This window comes from Neopsephotus bourkii, unplaced genomic scaffold (assembly GCF_033783945.1).
Source record: "Neopsephotus bourkii isolate Nb327-2 ecotype Australia unplaced genomic scaffold, CSIRO-AGI_Nbou_v1 NB_745, whole genome shotgun sequence".
NCBI classification, from domain to species: Eukaryota; Metazoa; Chordata; class Aves; order Psittaciformes; family Psittacidae; genus Neopsephotus; species Neopsephotus bourkii.
Genome location: NW_026901243.1, coordinates 2,929,339 through 2,950,893, shown reverse-complemented (window position 1 = coordinate 2,950,893; position 21,555 = coordinate 2,929,339). Strand labels below are relative to the sequence as shown.

General features: G+C 48.5%; 1 protein-coding gene across 2 annotated transcripts in view; it reads left to right on the top strand.

Annotated features, from left to right (window-relative positions):
* Positions 1-7,401: 7,401 nt before the first annotated feature.
* The window catches only part of LOC133212932 (mitogen-activated protein kinase kinase kinase 3-like), a 77,973-nt gene continuing 63,819 nt past the window's right edge, over positions 7,402-21,555 (top strand). The window contains exon 1 of one of the 2 annotated variants that reach the window (XM_061354802.1): positions 7,402-7,432. The gene's annotated coding sequence lies outside the window, so the exon portion shown is untranslated. The remainder of the gene's footprint in view (positions 7,433-21,555) is intronic. The other variant, XM_061354801.1, reaches the window with a different exon arrangement.

Here is a 21,555-nt window from a genome sequence, read left to right as displayed (position 1 = left end):
GTTCTCTGCTGGATATGGGAAGAACTGACACTGACGAAGGACATGAAGTATTGGCCTGCAGGCTCAATATGGGGAGCTTGGTACTGACCCTGCAGGTGACACTGGCATCATGGTTTGGCCACATTTTGCCAGGAGAATGGCAAAGGAATAGAAACCAAAAGAGTCGAGAAAAAAAAAGTCTTCACTTTCTCCACACCTCCCCAGATCATATTTACTGTAGTCCCCACCAAATTCTACCTAAAATAGCTTTTGTCTGTTGCTATTTAGTCATTTAGGTCAGATCTACCAGCTGCATTAACTTACCCCTATTGTACTACAGCAGTTGGATCGTTGCCATCCTCCCCCCATGGGTTTTCTACAGATCTACATTTCAAAGTTATGGCTCTTGCAAAGCTTTGCTGTGTGAGTTCAGACAAGCTAAAAAAAATTAGTCATGTTTCCTCCAGCCCTCCTGCTTTACTAGGCTTCCTATTCGCAATCAAATTATTTTTAATTTTGACCCTGTTCCCATTGTTTGCCAGGAAGATAATCATCTTATCTCGCTGCCGGGATATTTCTCTCCTTTCTCATGTAGTTTCAGATGGATTAAGTAAATACCCCTTACACAAAGCACACCATGCTGGGCAAAAGGGCATTTCACCATTGCTGGCTGGTCTGAAATTTAGGAAATGTCTCCCTTTTGGAAAAGAGAAAAAAAAAAGATTGGAAAGATTCAGGCATGCTATAATGGCAGCTGTGCTAATTGTAGGCACTCAGTTAGCTTCTATTCAACTGATAGTAGCTTTATGGAAACGTGGGTGAAGTTAAAAGTTAGTGACACTGGCTTGGCTTACCAGGGCTGAAGGGACACAGGTGACAGTCATCCGAGTGTTTGGTAAGGGAGAAGCCAAACAATGTCTGAGGGGTTCTCTAGGACCCTTCTGCTCCTTCTTCGCAGGTGAAACCATATTCCCATATTCCCTGCAGGGAACAGGGTATCCTCCACTGTGCTGTCCATCCAATGAGGCAGCTTTTCACAGGCCACCCATGGATACTCTTCTTCCCCTCCACATGTCTGGAGATCATATCAAAGGGACTTAAATAGGAGTAGATTAGTCCACTACATTTGGAGGTCCAGTTTTGAGTCCTTCCTGAGGGAAGGATGAATGCTCAGCAGAGATGAGCAACCAGGCTGCCAGCTCAGAGCAAACTGAGTGGGGAAGATAGGTACCTCTCAGACCTTCCCAGTTTCTTTGGTGTCACCTCTGTGGAGGAACTGGCTTGTTAATACACAAACAACAGTCACGCCATGGAAAGTTGTATGGACAAGTGACACTGTTCAAAACCAAACTGCTTTGTTTTGTGTTTTGTAACCTTCACCCATATATGCTTTCCTACTGCTGGATGCTGAGTGGTTTACCTCCAGCTTCCTAATTATCAAAGCGCTCTGCTTGTGTTTTACCACAGATGAGGAAATGAGGACATATGGCTTTTGTGATAAGGGATTTATGTGAGCTGTCTGTGCAACAGCAGTGCAACTTTCTGTACAAGTCCATTTATAAACCAAAACACGTGTAAACAGTCAGGTTTTGATTGTTTTGGTGATTTCTCCCCCCCCGTGACAGATGTAAAGGAAAAACTGTAGGTTTCCACTTGATGCATGCAGATAAGTTTATGGCCAATGAGAGATCAGTTGCGGTAAATGAGTCTCTTTCCCTTGATTTCTGTCACCTAAAATCCAACTCCACGTGGATGGATGGGGAAAAATACAAAGAAACTCAGGCTTGATGGCTGCTCTTGATTCCCTTTCAGCTGTAGGAGTACGAAGACCTGAAGTGTTCTGGTGGGAGTTTCTGTGTCAAGAATACAGTGGCAATTGCAAAATACCAAGTGAAATGGCAGCTGTAATCCAGTGATTATAATGCGTAGCTTTGACTACACCCCTGTAGATCAGTTTCCTTTGCAACTGGGAGAGGGACTGGAGAAATAGGTTCATATTCTCAAGGAGCAAAACCCTTTTGAAGTCAGTGGCAACAAAGAACAGGGAAGGCAGGATGCACATACCTACACCCGTGTATGGACCATGCTCTTTCAGTCCCTCTCTTATCCCTTAGACTCAACAGGAGCCAGCTGCAGGGGTGGAATTTTGGTTCTTTTCAGGAAAAATATCAAGGTTTTCTTTGAACATTCTGGGAAGGCGGGATGGAAATACAGGACATCCCCTGTGAGCTTTGGCTTTCTTGCAGTTTTAGCTGTGAATACCACCAAAACAACAATATTTCTGGTGCTATTTTCCAGAATATTCAGGTGAGCCAACAAACATTCTGAGGTAGTTCTGACCTTACCTGAGGAAGTCTGAAGTGGTTCTGTTTGCAGATAGGTAGTGTAGCTCTCCAGGGCTTTCAGCTCCACACCTTTAATCAGTGTGATGCATAGATTCACCTTGCAAATACTGTTTGGATAACAGGAGTTCCAGGCTCCGTGCATTTATGAAAAGCATCACAGAGAAACGCTCTCCAACAACATTGGCTTAACAACTCACCCAGAAATCATCTCCTCTTCACTTTCACTTTGTCTTTTTTCCGGATGTTTTTCCCTCTGTTTGGGCATGGTGAGTCATGGAACACAGGCAGCGTAGAAACTTACCTTCAGCTATGAAAGTGCATGTGATGACTATCAGGAAAAAACCCCAAACATCCAGACAACTCAATCTCACTGTAGCCACACCTAGCTTGAAAGAAATGTGAGTTAAAACCTGTTCCTTTTGGTTGATCCACTCTGCTGGCTGCTGCATGCTACTGTCTTCCTGTGTGTGTCACACTTAGCCTTCTGTGTTTATTTCTTAAGATCTGAAAAATCCCTCCTGTCAGCTGCATACAGATAGGTGTAGTGAACACAAACACTGTTTTAAAGAGGGCTGGGGGGCACCCCTTTGCTCTGACCCCTTCACAGAGCAGCTTTCTAACCTCCGAGATGGGGTGTTGCAGTATTCCCAAGTGGCCGATGGGAAACAGTACATGGAGAGTGTGCCTCTGCTCTGCTCTTCATTTTTCATGCTCTTAACGCTCTTGTCTAGGACAAGGCCTGTGAATTTTATCTTCCAAGTGCAGGACTGACCCTTTCCTTTTAAAATACGGTTGCTGCTGCTGCCACCTACCTTTTAGACTGGAGCGGATGCTAGATATGTCCCAGACACCAAGCCCGGGAAAGAGCCCAGCATTTCCTCCTCAGCCCAAGGAGGCTTAAACCCAAGCTCTAACCACGAGGTTAATTTGTTGTGCGGGCAGGAGGCGTTATCTGCTGTTTGTTTCCTGCCAAGGAAGAGGAAAGGTTTCAAAACCCATCAAGCCGGAGAGATCACTTGCTACTCTTGCCTGGCTGTGAAGGCTTTAATACAGCAGATCTCAGTGTCTGATGCATAGAGCATATGGTCCTATCAGCCAGGGAGTGTTTCATGTAACAGAAGAGGAAGAGAAAGGCAGCTGGGAAGCATGCAGCCCCTCAGCAATAGGAATCTGAACCTCACACCCTTCTTAACCATTCCATTACATGGTTCTTGTACAATGAAATGCCATCCCCAAAGGTCTGTCCCCAGCAAACCTCTGCATACATTCAAGCATGTTCTGGGAACAGCACAAACCCCTCAGAAACACTGACATGTATGGTCTGTGAGTACTGACCAGGTTTTTTACACATCAGGTAGTCCCAAATCTCTCAGCTTTGCAGCAGACAGAACAGGTGGGAAATACTTAAGCAAAATCAATATGGCTTCTCTATGGGAAATATCACTAGGTGGGACATAGGACAGTTCTACCACCCTTTTTTCGTCTGGTTTTCCATAGCAAACAGCAGACCCGTGACTAATCTGGGGTGAGGAGGAGCTGCAGCCAACACAGGTCTGCCAATCCTAGAAGCTGCCATGCAGAGGTTTCAGCATCACACGCTTGTGTCTATGTGCTGAAATCCCACCCAAGCCCATTGCCAGCTCCAGCCTTCAGCTGTGAAGCAGCATGGTTCCTGAGTGAGGGATGAGTTTCTTTTCTTTACACCAAGATGGAATCATTCCTATACAGTTTGCAAACTAAGTATAGGAATGATTTCACCAACTGCCAATATGCAGCCGTCTCGATGGGAAAGCCTGACAGACGTCTCACAGCACACAACAGCTTTATGCTGCCGTTTAGGACAGGAAGCAAGAAAGGATATTATATCAAACAGAAGGCATGGGAGAATTTCAGGTTAGACAGAGCATACTTAGCCACAGAAGAATTGGGTCGGTGCTCTGGGACCTGTGTTCACTTCCTGCAGGAACCCTAACATAGCCCAGAATAGTAGCAGTTAGGTAAACGCCAAATATCTTCCCCTTTTTCTCCCCACAGCAAATACTAATGCTTACGTCATTAAAGGAGAAGACTAAATAAGAACAGCCTGGGGCTGTGATTTGCAAAGTTCTTGGTCTGTGGATGAGCCATCAGCTTTTCTTATAGCTCACTATTACCCACTTGTGCCATCAAACTTTTCACTGAAGATATTATCAGGATGATGTAGACCTTCACCTCCACCCCAGTATGTATACCAGTCAACTAGGAAGAAGCAAAGCACACATCTACACATTTTATGTGTGGCACTGTTTTAATCTCACTAGCTGGCACATACACCAACATGGCATGGGACAGCACGCACCAAAGAATGTTTCCTAAGAGCATTTTGGACACTGTTTTGGAGAACAAGGGAGAGTTTGGCTGCATGGGTACAAGGCATGCCGTGTTGTCCTCAGGGACAGAGAATAGCCTGCATCTTTTTATTTCCCCGTACAAAGCCACTACAAACGCTGTGTGCAGCACACTGGTTACCAGTGCTCTCCTCTCTGCCTCTCTACCAGGGTTTCACTCCTCTGAAGGAACATCTGTCAGCCGGCCTTTGCAGGAGAACACGTGAAACTACGCACAGAGCCACACACCTCCGCCTGTTCTTCTGCCAGCCTTTGTAAATGTTTTCAAGAGGAGGCAGAATCTGGAGCAGAAACTTAGCACACCCATCAGCAGAGAGCTGTTGACATCAATGGAAACAGGCTTTACACATATGATGATCCTTATATTGTTTAGGAACACCCTAGATCTGAAGTCCCTGTAGAGGGATTTCCTGGGCATCAAACATGTTTGGAAAGGAGAAGCTGCTTGGAAGAAGTTCTCAACAGTAATTGGTGCTCGCCTAACCGATTCCCATTAAACCCAGCAGGTTTAAAGGAGCTGCTTGTCTCTTAGCGCTTTATAATACTTGAACCTGAAGCCCTGGGGTCCTGTGCCTGGTTCCCAAGGTAAACACATATGCTTTATTTCAGAAAGGCATCTGCAGCACAAGAATTCATTACATACATCCCTGATGGGCAGCAGCCAAAGCATTTTGAATGTGCCAAGTTACCAGGATTTTATTAAAAGCTGTTAAGAATTAGAGGGAAGGTGCAGAGAAAGGCAATCTCCTTCCCAAAGCCAGGTGGCTTAGGATAGACTTATGCTGCTTCCCTAACGGATGAGGCAAGCTGGAGTCAGAGGTTCCTTCCAGCAACAGCTCAGTCCCCCTGGATGTCTCTCTGTAAGCTGCACAAATATTCTGGGGAGGGGGAGGGAGAGAGAAAAGGGTGAAACCTATTCAATTACATCAAGATCACGGCTGGCCCTAGGAAAAATCATTTATGGAGTGAGGGAACCCGGAGCGGTTTGGGCTGGAGCCATCTGCTGTTATTTGGTATATACAGAATTGGTTTCTATGGATTTTATTAATAGGTCACGCGATTGTATATGAGGATGTGAGATCTGAATCTCTCAGGAGGGGTCCCTGACTGGGGTTTCTATTGCCTTTATAGGCAATGGCTCAAACTTTCTTGCAGCAGCAAGTCCTGAAAAACTTGAAGGGAATGGGTCTGGGTTTAGGATTCTGCACAATTTTCTCTCCCCCACCCACCCCCCCAGATCTTGTTCCTGTTCCTCTCCACAACACATTTAGTAAATGGGGAAACCAGGAAATACTCACAGAAATAGTCTCACTTGCGTTTTCCATTGTCTGCATGAGTTTTCTCTCTTTCCCACCAGTCTGAGTGGTACCTGGTACAAAACACAGGTCCCACTTCAGCCTGCTTTTCAGTCACAGGGCTCTTGATGGCCCTTTGCTCAGGGGTCAGTTTTGCTTTTACGGTACTGTCAGCTCTTCCTGTATGGAGAGTCAAGCCCAAGACACACAAGAGAGGATGTGGACCTGTTGGAGCATCTCCAGAGGAGCCACAGAGATGCTCTGAGGGCTGGAGCACCTCTGCTCTGGAGAAAGGCTGAGAGAGCTGGGCTTGTTCAGAGAAGGTTCCAGGAAGACCTTAAAGCAGCTTCTAGTGCCTAAAGGGGACAATAAGAGAGTTGGAGAGGGGCTTTTTAGAAGGGCCTGTAGTAATGGAACAAGGGGAAATGGCTTTAAACTGAAAGAGGGAGGATTTAGATTAGACATTAGCAAGAAGTTCTTCCCTGTGAGGCTGGTGAGGTCCTGGCACAGGTTGCCCAGAGAAGCTGTGGCTGCCCCATCCCTGGCAGTGTTCAAGGCCAGGCTGGATGGGACTTGGTGCAACCTGGTCTAGTGGAAGATACCCCTGCCTGTGGCAGGGGGTTGGAACTGGATAATCTGTAAGGTCTCTTCCAACCCAAACCATTCTGTAATTCTATGGCAGGTGGGTGTAAACTGGGCAGCCCAGAGGCTGCTTTACCTCCCACAGAGCTCTGCCCACAGAGCCCTGAGGTGCTCTGGTGAGCAGGCTCTGACAGCCCAGAGTCTCCCCCTCCCTTTGGCTTTAATCTGTCTCACTTCTGTGTCAGTTCCCCCCAGACGTGGCAAACCCAAACCAAGTCATCATCATGCAATCCCTTCACCGAACCTTCAGGTACTGGCTGTGTAGGCAGTGCAGAAGGCTCTGCTGGGGGAAGGTTTCTTCAGCTTCTCCAAGGCTTTCAACCCCCGAAGCCCCATCTCCCGGGGTTAGGGGGTCTCAGCACCGTTTCCCATCACCAAATTAACCCCACCACCCCCATTCCAGAGGGCCCCTCAGCGGTGGCGCCCCCCAGTGGCGCGGTTCCCCTGCTCGGACCGCTCGTTCGCTCCGTGCGGGCGGAGCCAGCCCAGCCCCTCCTCACCGTCCTATTGGCAGCGACGGCGCCGCGCGTCACCGCTTCCTCCCGCTTTTGTGCACCGCCCCGCATCGCGCTGCTGTTGCCACGCCGAGTTGTGCCGAGCCGAGCCGAGCCGAGCCGAGCCGAGCAGAACAGAGCAGTATCGAGTCGAGTGGATCGAAGCCGAGCCGAGCCGAGCCGATCCGAGCCTAGCCGATCCGATCCGGGCCGATCCGATCCGCAGCAGTAATCAAGTTACTCCGAACGGCGGGACATGCCTTTCCGCGGATAGCCGCGCCGCCGGTCCGGTAAGTCCCTCCGCTCCTCACGGAAGGGGACGGGGCTCTCGGCGATCGGTCCGTCCTTACACCCGCTGCGGGTTCGTTTCGCTCTTTCAGTTTGTTTTGAATTGTGTTTTTCGCAGCCGTGACCCATAGTTTTGCAGCCGGATCCCGGCTTCGGTCGCTTTTTCTTCTTTCCCGTCTAAGTCTTGCAAGCGGGGCTCGTCCCTGCGGGCAGGTGGCTTGGCTGGGCTTGGGAAGCCGTGGAGGGGGGATAAGCAGGGGCTTGTCGTGGCGGGGGATGGTGAGTTTGGGGTGCGGATCTCGGGCAACACCGGCCTCCCCTTGGGGTACTGACCTTTCCCAGCACAGACCTCGCCTCCTGGTAGCGCACTCGGGTGACTGGTTTCCCCAGTATTTATTGTCCGGTGGTATGAGCGTACCTGGAAGTCTGACCCGGCTGCCGCTGACAGGACAGCCCCCTGATGATAGATCCCGGTTTCGGGGTGCGTTGGACTGTTGAGCGCGTCGGTGTGTGGCTGGCCGCAGTCACTTGGGTCCTTCCTCGGTGGGAAGCAGCATGACCGTGCCAGGGAGCGGTGGGAATGCCCAACCTTCACTCTCTGTCCTTATCCTGAGCAAAGTCCCCCCTGCACAGCTTGCACCGAGTGGTGAGGATGGGATAAGAGGCGGGGAGAAAGGCTCTGTGACGGGCAATGGAAGCCGGTACCCGCATGGCATGAGTGGCCATGCCGGCTGGCGGAGCTGGAAAGCTTCATTTCCACCTGGATGGAAATGCATGGAGTGAGGGGCTGTCGTGGGGAGCTGTGGCGTGAGTCAGGCTGATGCTCCGGGAGGATTCATTCTCTGCCGGCACCAAACCTCAGCCCTCTGCGCCCGGCGGGAAGAGAGGAGCATAGCGGAGGTGGGAGCCGTGTGCCAGCACCAGTGGGTGTGCGGCGGCTGCTCGCCAGGGCCCGACGGCGGCCAAGCGCAGCTCTTGCTGGCCCGACACAGCCGGGAGAGCGGTTTCACCCTCGGCTGCTGCTTTCATCCTCCTCTTCAATTCCTGTCTTGTAATCCCGTGGTTACTGGAAGTAGACCCGCTCCTGGCTCCTTGCAGCGTCTGCATGCATTGCCGGTGCGTGGACTGAGAACACAGGGCTCTTTCGGGATTTGGAGGCTTGGGATTTGTACAGCATTTAAGGGATCCTGGGGATACCCAGGGTCACGCTCTTTTGCTGCTTTGGTGTGAGCGGTTTGGGGAAATTCTGTGGCACCACGCGAATTTATTTCCACTCCTTCACATGCAGTTTGATGCAGCTCCATGCAAGATTTGCACCTGGATTGCAGCTCTTGGGAGCTGTTCTTCAGGTGTGCAGGAGATTGGCTGCGTTTGAGCACTTGCTCGTGCCTACCTGTATCTTGTGATACCTGTGCCAAATAGTCCTGTTTCCAGAACCCCTGATTTGGCATTAGTTATAAACAGGAGCTCAAGGTTTCCTGGGGCTCCTGAAGTTTTGAAGCACACCTCGGTGGCTGGGTGCAGCCTTTTCCCTGGGAAGGCTTTGCAGCTTCTAAAAGCTCCTCTGTTGGAGGCAGGACACAAGGCAGGATTGGGCTGCCAGCCTGGTGGGATGTGCATTTAAAGGATCTTTTATACTTTCCTTCTCTTAAGTGAGTTTTGGTGCTGCAATTTTTTCCATGGGTCTTAAATCTTCATCAAAACCCCACAGCTCTGCCCTGAGAGTGTGTGCAGGTGGGTGATGGGTTTCTTATTTTGGAGGCTGTTGGAGCCAGTGAGGGAAGTGTGCTCATACAGAGACATGTAGTCTGGGTTTTCATCCAGGATGGGGAGACTGCATCACAAAGAACCATCAGCTGTAGGAATATGGTCTTCTCTCCATCCCTTCCAAAACCTTGCTTGATGATGCTTCGTTGTGTGAGTATGCATCTTGGACTCGATGTGTTTCCTGAAGTTTCCCATCGGGAAGATGCTGGTGAGGATCGCACAGTGTGTCTGGCTCCGTGGCAGAGTGGTGGGACAGAGTGTGCTGCTGCAGCATGGAAGGTGATGTGCTTCCAGCCCTGCTCTCCCAGATGGATGTGGGAACCAGAGTGAAAGCTGGCAGGATCTTCTGTTCTGGTTGATCTGGCCCTGCCATTGGAGACCTGCTGGTAGGGGCGAGAGGGAAGTGAGTCAGGGTTTGCTGTTAGGAGGGATATCTTTTATTAGACTGCTCTGTGAATGCAGGCTGGCTTTGGAGCGTACACATCTGTCTGCACGTAGAAGCAGCAAACCTCAGAGCTGAGAATCAGAAGGGAGCAATTGCTCTGAGCTTGCCTTGGCTCTCCTAATTGAGGAGATCATCTGAAAGGAAAGGCAAAAGAGATTCAGCTACAGCTCAGCCTGTACACTTTATCCACTCTAAGGAAGTGTTTTTTCTCTCTACAAACCTCTGGACTCTGTTAGATCCTGACATCCAGCACAGGAGGGGGACATGCGTACCACATGCCATCCTTTCCTGGGAGGTGGCCAAGCCCTTTGCAGCCTGGCTCCTAGGGCAGGGAGCTGTGGGTGATGGGGCTGATGCTTGGCAGTGGCAAGAGACAGCCGGGCTCAGTCACTTCCACTCCCTTCTCTGCACATTGTGCAGGCAGGTGCAATGTGCAGAACGTCAGCTGTGCACCAGGGAGATGGAAAATGCAATACAGAGCCATAAGAAGCAGAATATGGAATTCAGCTTATGTTTTTTTTATTTCCTCAGACTGTTTTTTAAAAGGCTATAAATGGCCCCACTGATCCTGAACCTGGAGGGGTCACCCTCAATCCTCAGACTGTATTTATTTTCCTATTTAAGCTCCACAAGGAGAAATGGGTGACCATGTGTTTTTGGTGAGTTCCTGTGGGGAGCAGTTCCCTATGCATGCTAAATTAGGACCATGTTTCTTCCTGGCACCTTTTCTGCCTCTGCAGAGTGCTATGTGAGATGCAGAGATGGTGAACATTGTCTCAGTTGTGCCTAAACCATGCTGTCTCCATGAGCTTGCCATACCCTGTGCAGCCTTTGTGTGATGTGGTGAATGCTGTGGTGAGCATCAGACGGATGAGATGAATGGTTTCTGTCTGTGTAGGTGTGGGTGGGCATGCGTGAGCATGGGTACATGGGCATTTTTGTTTGTTTTCTGTCTGTCCCTGCAGTTCTCATTTGGTCTGGCCATTAGTCACTAAAATGCCACTAGTATCCAACTCAAATCAGTCTGTCTCAGTTCATCTTTAATGACACAATAAATTGAAAGCGAAGATCTTTAAGTTGATGCCTTCCTCTTCAAAGCCATTGGAGAGCTATTCGCTGCAGAAAACCAATTGCATGGGAATGGAGAGGAAGGGGAGAACGCTGCAGGGGGGTTAGCAAAGAGTTTTGGGGCTGTTTGGCTCCCTGCTTTGTTTCGGCACTGGGGCTGTTGTTCCAGGAGCTTTTCCTGGTGCCATGGGGCTTGCAGCCATGCTGAGCCAGGGATGACGGAAGATGCAGCATTAGTACAGCCTGTGGTGGGGACCTGTGGAAGAGTCTGGCCTAAAGCCAGCTCGCCTGGTGCCGCTGTGGTTGTTATGGAAGGGTTCAGCGAGATGGGGCATGAGTTCATGGCTGAGTCCTATGGTGGCTGCTTGCAGCTCTTCACACTACTTCCCTGTCTGTGCGACTTGGGGTGGGGATGTGTTGTTGTGTGTCGTCGCTGTGTCTGCTCTTGGGTGCCAGCTTCTGTTCCCAGAGCACTTGGGACGTGTGAGGGCTACCCAGGGGGGTTGACCTGGGCTCTCTGGGGGTTTAGAAGTCAAGGGTGAAAGGTGTACCTGTCTCCCATAAAAGAGGGAGGTTCAGCTCCCAAAGGCGTTCTCCCAACACTTTTTCCTACCCTGGAAGATCTAATATAGATGTTAGTGGGGACCAAGGGACTCTGAAGTCCTGAGCTGGAGCCTGTTCATTTCTCCTGTGTTAAACCCAAGTTGGCCACCATTTTGTGCAGAACTCATCGTCACTTCCCTGAAAGCTCCCCTAATTTTACACTCTCCATTCTGCAAGGTGATCCGGGGCAGCCCAGGGAGAACGAATCACAACAGCAATGAAAGTCAGGGTGGATCTGAGCCAGCGTTTGGCTCAGCACCATGGAACTGAACAGGACAAAGTCCGGTTGGCAACGTGTGCTGCATGCCGTGCCCAGCAGCGAAGGCTGGATCCTGGAAGGAGCTGGCCAAGCTACTGTGTGGGTTGCAGTGTAAACAGCATGTGTGCGGGCCAGGTCCTCAGAGGGCTTGGAGGGTGGGTTGAGTGTTCAGGTTGTGATTAAACACCAAATTGCTCCAAAACCAGGGGTTTGTGTGCTAAATACCTGAGTGACAGCTAGGTGGTTCGGAGGAAAAAAGGCTGTACAATTGCTTTGGGAGCATAACTGGTGAGATAAGAAGTCTTTGCGAAGGAAGCAGAAATATCTTAAATCCAGCACTGCTGAAGGGTGTTGGTGGCCTCTGCAATGCTTTGAGTTCTCTTGCACTGTTACAGGGCTGTTCTGGAGCGATTGGGTTTGTCTTGCCCACATGAAAGTGTTTCTGGCTTCCAAGTGGCCGCAAATTCCCAAGGGAGTGCTGAAAATTTTGCACATGGTTGTTAGCCCAAAGATCATGTGCAGAAGTGAGCCCTGTGCTGTGCTACGAGCTATGGTTCAGGGGAAGGGACTGCTTCTTTGGGGTACCTGTTGTGGTCTGTCCTGGTTGAGGTTGTCCTTGTCCTTCAGTCCTGAAGCTGTCAGGCAGTTGGACTATACGATGGTTGTAGGTCCCTTCCAACTGAACTGTTCTATATATGTATGTGGAAGTCCTTCATGATGAGGATGGTGGATTACTAGGATTGTTTAGTGCTTTTGTGCTACAGCCTCTTTGGGTTTTTGTGGTTGAGCAGCAGAGAGATCGTTATAATCTAGTTGTAAACTGCAAATAGTGCAGTGCCCTCCATGATAAAAAGGAATCATGCAGATATGTTATCTCTTCATAGTGGGCTGTTTGCACCTTTTGCTCTGCAAGGTGGCATCCCAGGGCATGAGGGTCCTGCAGAAGGGTGGTGGACACAGGTGATGGGCATGTCTGGCTCTTGCCAGCTCTCACTAGTGAGGGAATATTGCCTCTGATCTGAGTAAAAGGGTTGGGGCATGCCCCTGTTCTGGGCAGCCTCAGGGCTGTGATAAGGAAGACTTGGTTGTGGAAAATGGCTTGGGGAGAAAGTGTGAGGTGAGGCCTGTAATAGCTGATGGTGAAGGTGAACTGAAGGAAAGGTGTGTGAGCATGCACAGAAACCCTGGTTTAAATACAACCTTCCTTTCAGCCTCTCACCTTTCCTCTCTGCCGCTACCTGAGGAGTGCTCTTTGGGGGTACTGTCTCTTTTTTGCATGCTGGATCATTGCAGTGTAATCACAAAGGGTGTCTGATAGTGTTATCTGTAAGTGATGGATGGATAACTCAGCTTGGTATCTGCAGCAGAAATAACTAGGTCACTGTGGAAGCGGGTGATTGAAGGGAAGTGTGTGGGCTGAGTAGCCCAGGAGTGTGATGAATAACCACTATTTGGAAATCAGAGATTTGGGCTTACTTCTGTTGAGGTTGGCCAGTGCATTGATGTAGGGTGGAGCTGTGGAGCAGGGCTTGGGTTGCTGAAATGGTAAAGCATCCTTCAGTAACGATACCAGGAGAGCTTTCCTTGCTAATGCAGGGTGCTCATGCTGCAGCCTATTTATTTGCCTTTCAGCCCAAAACTACAGCAGTGATCTCTCTGCTGCAGTCCTTCTGCTGGCTTCATGCTTGGAGAGTGGCTTTTGGGAAACCTGAGCATCCAGTTAATGAACTGGTGGAATGCATTTGCTGCTCCTTTGTCTTAGTCCCTTGGTGCGGGTGCTAGCAGAGTGGCAAGAGTCATTAGAGAAATATGCAAGATATTTCAGTTATTTCTCTTTGGATGGTACTGGTGGCAAATAAAGAGATAAACAGAGACTGCATTGAGCTGTGCTTAGTTTATTGCATCACTGGTTTTATTGAAAGGTTCAAGGTCTGGCTCTAAAGGCTGTTGCTGCCTGGGACAAGCCCAGTGGCAGGGTGAATGCAAGCTGTGCTACTTTGCCAGAGGGGAATGGTTAGGGAAAGGTGTTTTACTGCTCTTCCTGTGAATTGCTTCTGAGTTGTGGCTGCAGGGGGTTAATTACAGTGCCTTGGAAGAATCATGATGGGGCAGGTCCTGTCATGCTTATTTCTTGGGTCTGCATTGGAAAACTGCCTTTGGGATCCTGCTAACCCCTAGGAGCTGCTGCTGTGATGGTGGCAGCCAGAGGAAGCCCTGCTGATGTCTCTTGTCACAACCTTCTGTGTGCTGAGGCTGGGAGGGGACCATCAGGGCTGCCTGGATGAAGGTCCACACAGCCTGGTGCTCTCTCCTGCTCCTCATCTTTGGTTTTCTGCTAGGAGTGGTCATGTTGGCTTTGGTGTCTGCAAGGATCTGCTTACTCCCCTTGTGATATGCTTACTTTTGGCTGTATCACCCGGGAAATAGGAAGTGTTCCTGGATGCTGACTTGAGTCATGGGTGGCCCTGATGAAAGGGCACCTATGTTTTTTCCTGCATACCCTGATGATGGTCTCTGTCTGAAGATGGGTCTGGCATCACTTCATTGGTGGAAATGATCTCTTGAGCACAAAAGATTTGAGGAATCATGCCTGCTCTTGCCTATTTTTGTTTGGAGTGGGGGTGCTCGCTGAGGCTCTCCACGATGCTCTCCCCAAGAAGCTGCAGTGCTAAAGATGTGCACGATGTGTGTCACTGTTTCCTGGCTGATGACTCAAGAAAAAGAGGGATGTTTAATCAGCACACTATTTCAGCAGCTTCACCTGCAGCATTACCGGTGTGACTAACATCTGGTGCATGCCTGGTTGGCTTCAGAATGGGGCTATAAGGGGTGAGGGTGTGTTTTTTCTGTTCTCAGCTTGTGTTACTGGAGGTGAGGACTAACAATCAGCTTCTGAACCACACACAAAAGGTACTGAAGATTGGAACTGTCTTCATCTCTGGAGGGAAAGCTGGGGATGAGCTAGTTCCAGTCTTAGTCTTATGTCCAGGAAATCCTGTGCTGGAGAACTTCCCTCTCAGGAAGCCAGTTGGGCTGTCCCAAGGAGGTGATGTGGCACACTGCGCTTTCATCCTGGACCACCACAGAGTCCCAGAGCTCTTGGGGGTTTGGATAAGATAGAGCAAGGCTTCAGTACCTGGTTCATCATTACATGTGAAGCTGATTTGCCTTTTATAGTGTGCATTGCCAGCAAGGTGTAGTTTGGTGTCTTACCTCTGTGGAGCTTCTCAGGCAGCAGTGGCTGTGTGTTTGCTGTAGGAGTCACCAAGTGGTGATGAAGGTGGGAGGTGTTTGTAGAAGAGCATAGGATGTGTTGGAAAGGGTCTCTCCTTGCTGCAAAAGGACCCTCCCACCTCTGTGACCTCTCTTGGGCTGGATTTCAGATGGGTGCCTTGGACATGTATGGTAGAAGGATTTTAGGCTGCATCATAGAATGCCAGCATCTTCATGGAGTGTCACTGAGGGCTTTGAGTGATGCCCTTGCAAGAGTCACCCTCACCCAAAGAGGATGGTAGGGAAATGGAATATATATATATATATATATATATATGTAAAATACACGTTTCAAAAGCCTGCTTCTCCCTTTGCAGTGCTTTGGTAAATTGCATGTATGTTTATTGTGCAAGTCTTGAGGTGGTGGTAGATACATTAGTGTTCTGCTTAGCTGCAGGTTGGCATCCTTCTGGTTATTAGCATGCAGTCCTTGGGAAATAAGAGCAAGCAATTTGGTCAGGGACTGATGAAAGCTTCAGTATATCTTTTGTGTGCCTGTGTGCATATATGCATCAAGTTCTGAGTGTATGTGTGAGAATGGTTGGAAGGGGTTGGATGGGTGAAACATCCTGCAGTTCTTGCTACTAGCTTGCTTGCCCCAGTGTTAAGTTTTTGGGCTGCTGGGCAGCAGGTTTTCTGTCTGGCCTGGCTCTTGGGGAGAGTGTGGGTAAGGGACTTGACTTCTTGCTAATCCCTGCCTCCCTCTGTTGCTTCCCTCTCCATTTGCTGCCCATAGCAGGGATGTCTGCCTGCTCTGAGAGCATGGACTAGGAGGTGGAACTATCAACATGCAGGGATCAGGATGGTGGGGCATCCTGTCTGCTGAATGCTTTGCTAAATGCTGTTATCTGTCATGCTTTGTGGCAGATCCTCAAACCTCCTGAGAGGTAGACTTGCCACAAGGCTTTATTTTGGGGCTGTCTGACACAATCTGTCAAGAAATGGTCTGCTCTCTGACTTACTGCTGAAAGTCTGTGGATGGGTGAGCAGTTGCTTACCTAGCATTACCAAAGCAACGAGTTGTTGCTTTCCATGACTCATGAAAATGCACTGTAGGCTCTCTTAAGAATGGCTGAGATCATTTTTTGGCTGGGTTTGTGCATCTGGTTTCTTTAGCAAATAGCAGTGGGGGTGGAAGGAGGGGGATTTCCAAACTCATTTCTTTGTATGTGTGATTTTTTTTTTTAAGCTTGCCTAAGTTCATTCATTTGAAAAAGGGGGGGAAAAATCCCAAACCCTGTAACTTCCACATCTATTTAGCTTTTGTACCCTGTCTCTTTTGCTGTTAAAAGGGGAAAGGTGCTAATAGCATTGCAGAACTGTATGCTGTGTTTTTCCTCTTAGGTATAAAAAAATATGGGTAGTATTTTGCTTTTAAAGAAAATCCTTCTGGGGAAGGAGAAGGAGGTGCAGAGATTTCTGAAAATGAAACCATAATTGCATCTTTTTTTTTTTTTTCCTTGTGGGTATTGTTTGCTCAAATGGAGGGCTCTGGTTCTGTAGTGATGCTGCAAGGCAGAGTATTAGCAAGAGGTGGTTTAGAGTTTGGCCAATCTGATATTCTTGTAATTAAAAAAAAGAATCATATTTGTTTGTAGACACTGGATTCACTCTGTGGTTTTGTCTGTGCAGTCTAAAGGGAGTAGCACTCACATCCCTGAGGAGAACCAGAGCAGGGATAGCTGTGCGATAACTTCAGCTAGCAGGAGGTCCCCAAGTGTTTTGCCACCCCTGCAGCCAGGTCACCACAGCCTCAGCAGTATCTTTCCCAAGGCTTGTCACCTTTTAGAGGCACCTGAGATCAGGCACAGAAAAGGGAGGGGAAATCCTTGGCAGGCAGAAGGTAATTGTTTGAATAGGCAGATACGTGGAGTGGTGGATTCAGTGTGCCTGTGCTTTGCAGGTGGTGGTAGGAGCGAGGGTTAGGCTAGTTAAAGACTGCATGAGCTGAGTTCTGGAATTTAATAGATGCGAACTGACCTCTTGTGCTGTGCACGTTCCCTGCCAGTGCTCGGCCATGGTTAAGGTCTGCAGCCTGGGGTAGGCAGAAGCGTATCCTGGTGTGCTATGGGAATGGATTAGAGCTGCCCAGGGGCTGCAGAGGGGCAGCAGATCCATCCTGGGAACAGCAGAAACACAGAAGTGTAATGGCCCGGCTGTTGGCCAGGGGTGAGTGGGAACAATGTGACTGAACAGGTTTGTGCTCTCTTCCTCGTAACCTCAAAGATGAGATAATACAGAAACCCAGGAACATTTGCCAGCGAGAACAGCGAGGTTCTTTTTATTGCCCCTGTGCGTGTCCTGCAAGGCAGGAACAGCTGACTTGACATCGCCTCTGCCTGCACAGCTGATGAAAGCAAATCCTTCCTGCTCGAGGAATGGCGCGGCTGAGCTCAAGTTGTGGTGATGGCTGCAACCTTGTCTCTGGGGTTGCTGCCTGTGCATGCACCCTGCACCTGAAGCAGCTGTGTGTGCCATGTTTTCCCAGCTCTTTCTTGTTCTCCTCCTTCTCCTCTGAACTTTCCTGCATCTTAGCTTTGGGCAGAGTGGGTAAAGACCATGGGTTTAATGGCTGAATAGCCAGTTTAATGACCACTGGAGAAGCTGTGGCTGCCCCATCCCTGGCAGTGTTCAACACCAGGTTGGATAGGGCTTGGAGCAGCCTGGTCTAGTGGAAGGTCTCCCTGCTTGTGGCCGGGGATTGGAACTAGAGATCTGTAAGGTCTCTTCCAATCCAAACCATTATAGGAGTCTGATTTAATTGGAAGACTTGTGTTTACCCCCCTTTTCCATGGATATCATGCCTAGCATAGCACACCCTAGATCAAAGTCTTGTAGATCGTAATAGCTTTCTTCAGTGCAAAAAAAGGAAATAAATGTGACCTGCAATCTTGTCTTCATGGTGCGCATGGATATTTGAGTGCGACCTGAAGTTTATTACCCTTCAGTGGTGGCTAGCTGCAGCCCATGTGCCTGCAGTACTGTGGTGGCTGGCACAGTAGGCTGAAGCACTGCCTCAGGGCTCAGCAGCAGCACAGGATGAGCTCTGTGAGAGCCAACCAAGGCTTCTTCAGAAGGTCAAGGCCTTATTTACAGACTAGTTACTACCATGTAAGTAAGTAGGTAAGTACACAAGTACATAAGTAAGGTAGTATTTCTGCAGGGCGAGACTTACCAGTGGCTACAAATTCAGTAGTTCTGGTGAGCAGAGGATGCCAGCAGATGAGCTGGCATAGCTGACTTCACCCTGCTTGATGCTGGGTATAAGGGGAAGGAAAATTTGGAATGCTCTTCTGCTGTATTATTATTCATTTTAATTTTTGTAACTGCTGTGCCTTCATATCATCCTCTAATGCATAACGCTCTTTTGACTAGGGAAGCCAGCAGTGGGGTTCCTAAAAGGTGCTGCCTAGTTTCTAGGCAGGTGTTGCTATGAGAGCTGTATTTTCTCATTTGTAACTTGCAGATGGTGATATGGAGATGCCCTCAAATCAAGTCATTCCTTGCCCAGTCTAAGCTTTCCAGTGTATAGTATCGAGGGGGGAAAGAATCCTGGATCACATTGTTTCCTCCAAAAAGAAAAAATAAAAAAGATAAATTTTGAAATAGTGATTTATTTGTTTGAAGTATTTTTTCTATTTCTCTTTGAGCGTTTCAAACTTCATGAAATGTTAATGTCATCAGTTTTTACTGACGTCTACAAATACTTCTTTTTAACAAAAAAAAGAAGGAAGTATGGATTCTGAGGTAATCGTGTGACTCTAGGAATCGGGTGCTCATGAAAAACAGTGATTCCTGTAAGAACTGGCAATGCTCAGGGTCATCCCGTGGTCCAGCAGCTGAACTGGAATGAAGTAAAACTTCCTGACTCCCCTTTCAGTATTACTCCCCCATCCCTTGATGTTTCTTGTTGTAAGAGATCTAGATTGTGTGGCTTTTGGCTTGTCTTACAGTGTGTGGATTATTTTATAGTTTATATGATAGAAGGTGTTCTTTGTTACATGGTGAAACTTGCAGATCCGTGATCCTGCAGCTCTTAGCTGCTCTTTGGATTACATGTGAAGATGGTCTCTTGCAGAAGCCTTGCATATTGGTGCATGCTTTGCTGGGACATGCTTTGGAGATGCTTGAGTAATGCTGCTGCTGGACCTTTCTCTGCATTTTAAAACTAAAGAGGGCCTTGCTGCTGCTAGTGGCATGAATCAGTGCCAGTGCAAATTCTACCATAAGGAGTCCTATCTAAACTGTACTACGTACTCTTCTCCCCAAACTGTTTGGTTCCTTGTGTTTCCCTTTGTGGGGTGGTTGGGATTGGGTTTTTTGAGCTATTTTCTGACAGTCTGTCACAGGAGGCTTGGCCTGGCTGGTTAATGGAGGGGATGCTTGCTGTTTGTTTTCTTGCCAACCTGCTTTCTGGAGAAGTAACTTGAGTGCCTCTCCACGTTGGACAGGATCAGGCTTGAGTGCTTAGAGAAGCACAAGTGCTCTGATAATACAGAAACGAGGTTTCTGCACTGCTTGTGGCTCCTGGGACGGGAATTACAGGACTCACTTGGGTGCCCCTGAGCTCGGTGAAGCCAAAAGCGAGGAAAATGCAAGTTATCCTTTGCTTAACTCTCCCGGGGTAAGTGCTATAGCAGCCGTAAAATGGGATGTCTTCAGAGGGCAATGCTCTCCCAACATAAGCAGGCAAGCAAAGCCAGCATGTTTCTCTGCAACGTGGGAGATATTTATCCTGTGACTAAGCATAAAGTTAAGAGATGGAAAAGGTCCTATTAGATCATTTTGTCCACCTCCCTGCTGGCGTACAATTTTTCTCCCTAGTGGATATTCATAGGCTGTTGGGCAGACAGGAGTAGTTTACTCTGGTTACTTTGGAAGCATAGCAGCCAGCCTGTGCAGGTGAGGGACTCTGCACGTGCATGACTTGACTTGCACGTGCAGAAGTTACTTGCAGCAACAGGATCTTGTAGAAAAGGGGCCAGAAGCTCTAGACTCAACATTCCTTGCATGCTTGGAGCCTTCCCATTGACTTGCTGGGACTCACTTTGTGCAGGCATCAGCCTGAGCTTGTCTTCTTTTTTTTTTTTAATGCTCTAGGAATAAGCTAATTTTACTTTATGATGGAGTAGGTGGTTTGAAAATTAATATTAATGGGGGGAAGAAAAAATCAGAAGCCTTTTGGTAAGGAGAGGTCAGCCAGCTAGACATCTGCACAGCTGGTCTGGGCTCCGTGATCTATGACAGTGGTGCGTGTGAAGTCTCCCAGAGGAGGTGTCAGAAAGGTGCAGGTGGAAATGCTATTGCCATGACAAACAGATCAGTGCTAGAGTTTCAGGCCAGAGCTTGGGGACCATCAACACTGCTTCATTTATTATTCCTCAGTAACCATAGCACAGCCTCATGCACATGCATTTTTTTTTTCCCTTTCTTGCTCCCCAGTCTCATTTGCAGCTCGGAGCACTCAGCATCTCCCAGATTGGAATTGCTGAGTGTTGAGTATAAAGGGACAGATTCTGTACTTAACTAATTCAGGGAAGGGCTAGGGCATGTGCTCAACACAGGTAGGGGGTGGAAGCAGAAATTTCATACCCAGGCATGTGCTGAACTGCCTCCTCATGTTGAGACTGTGTTGGCTTTTGCATTTAGGGTCTCTCTGCTGGCTCCAGAGATGTCTCCTAGTCAATATCAGTGTGAGATGAATATTTAGGGTTAGGAACCAGGACTGTTCTGTGATGCACGTGAGCAACCAAACCTGCTCTGCCATCAGTGAGATGTTTTTGCTGGTGCTGGCACTGTGTGTGGGGTGTGATGACCCGTTTCCTGACATTATGGTGCATTTTGTGTAGTTTTCTGGAGGTGTTATGGGACACTGCTAAGCAATTGCTCTGTTGAACTGGGAGAAGCTATTCCCTAGATCCATGAAGGTTAGGGGCTGGGTGTTTCATGGTACAGATAGTGTCCCTGGCACCAGTGGTCTTTCTCTTGGCATGTTCTGTGGAAGTGACAGTATTGCAGATGACGTTTTCCAGGAAAACTTCCAACACTTGTAAATGAGCTCTGACATGGGCTTCGCCTCTCTTCCTTAAACCAGAGGTCTTCCGGGGAGGAGGGAGCTGGAGAAGGGCATGCAGGGAGCAAATCTGCCTTATTATTATTTAATTTAGAGAGAACTTGGTGTAAAGATGTAAAAGGCAATTGCAAATGGTGTCTGGACACAGCCTCTCGTCATCAATTACTGGCATTAAATGCACAGCAGGGAGGATTAATTAGAAAACTGAAATCTTCCCATCATGACAGCCTTCTGGTTTCCATTGAAATGCAGCTGAAGAACTGCAGAGGCTTCTGTATTTTGTTTTGATATGCAGGCATATGTTTCTTTCCATCTTGGGAATTAATTCTGTCTGTCTGTAATGGAGCTGTGGGAGTCAATATTGAGTTGAATTGTATTTCTCCAGAGCTTTTTTCTAAAAGTAGCTGACTGTTTCCCCACTGTGAAATAATAAGTGTCCTGATTTTGGAGCAGCTGAGCAGCTAGTCTTCCAGTTCAGAGGTGTTATGTGGCTGCCTTGACATTTCAGGGCTGGTCCATGGTCTCTGGAGGGTGACGGGCTTCTCTTCTCAAAGTCTTCAGGTCATACTTCCTTTTGAGATGGCTGAAAAGGCCCACAGCTTTCTGCTGCCTGTGACTTTCCATTGCACGGCACCAG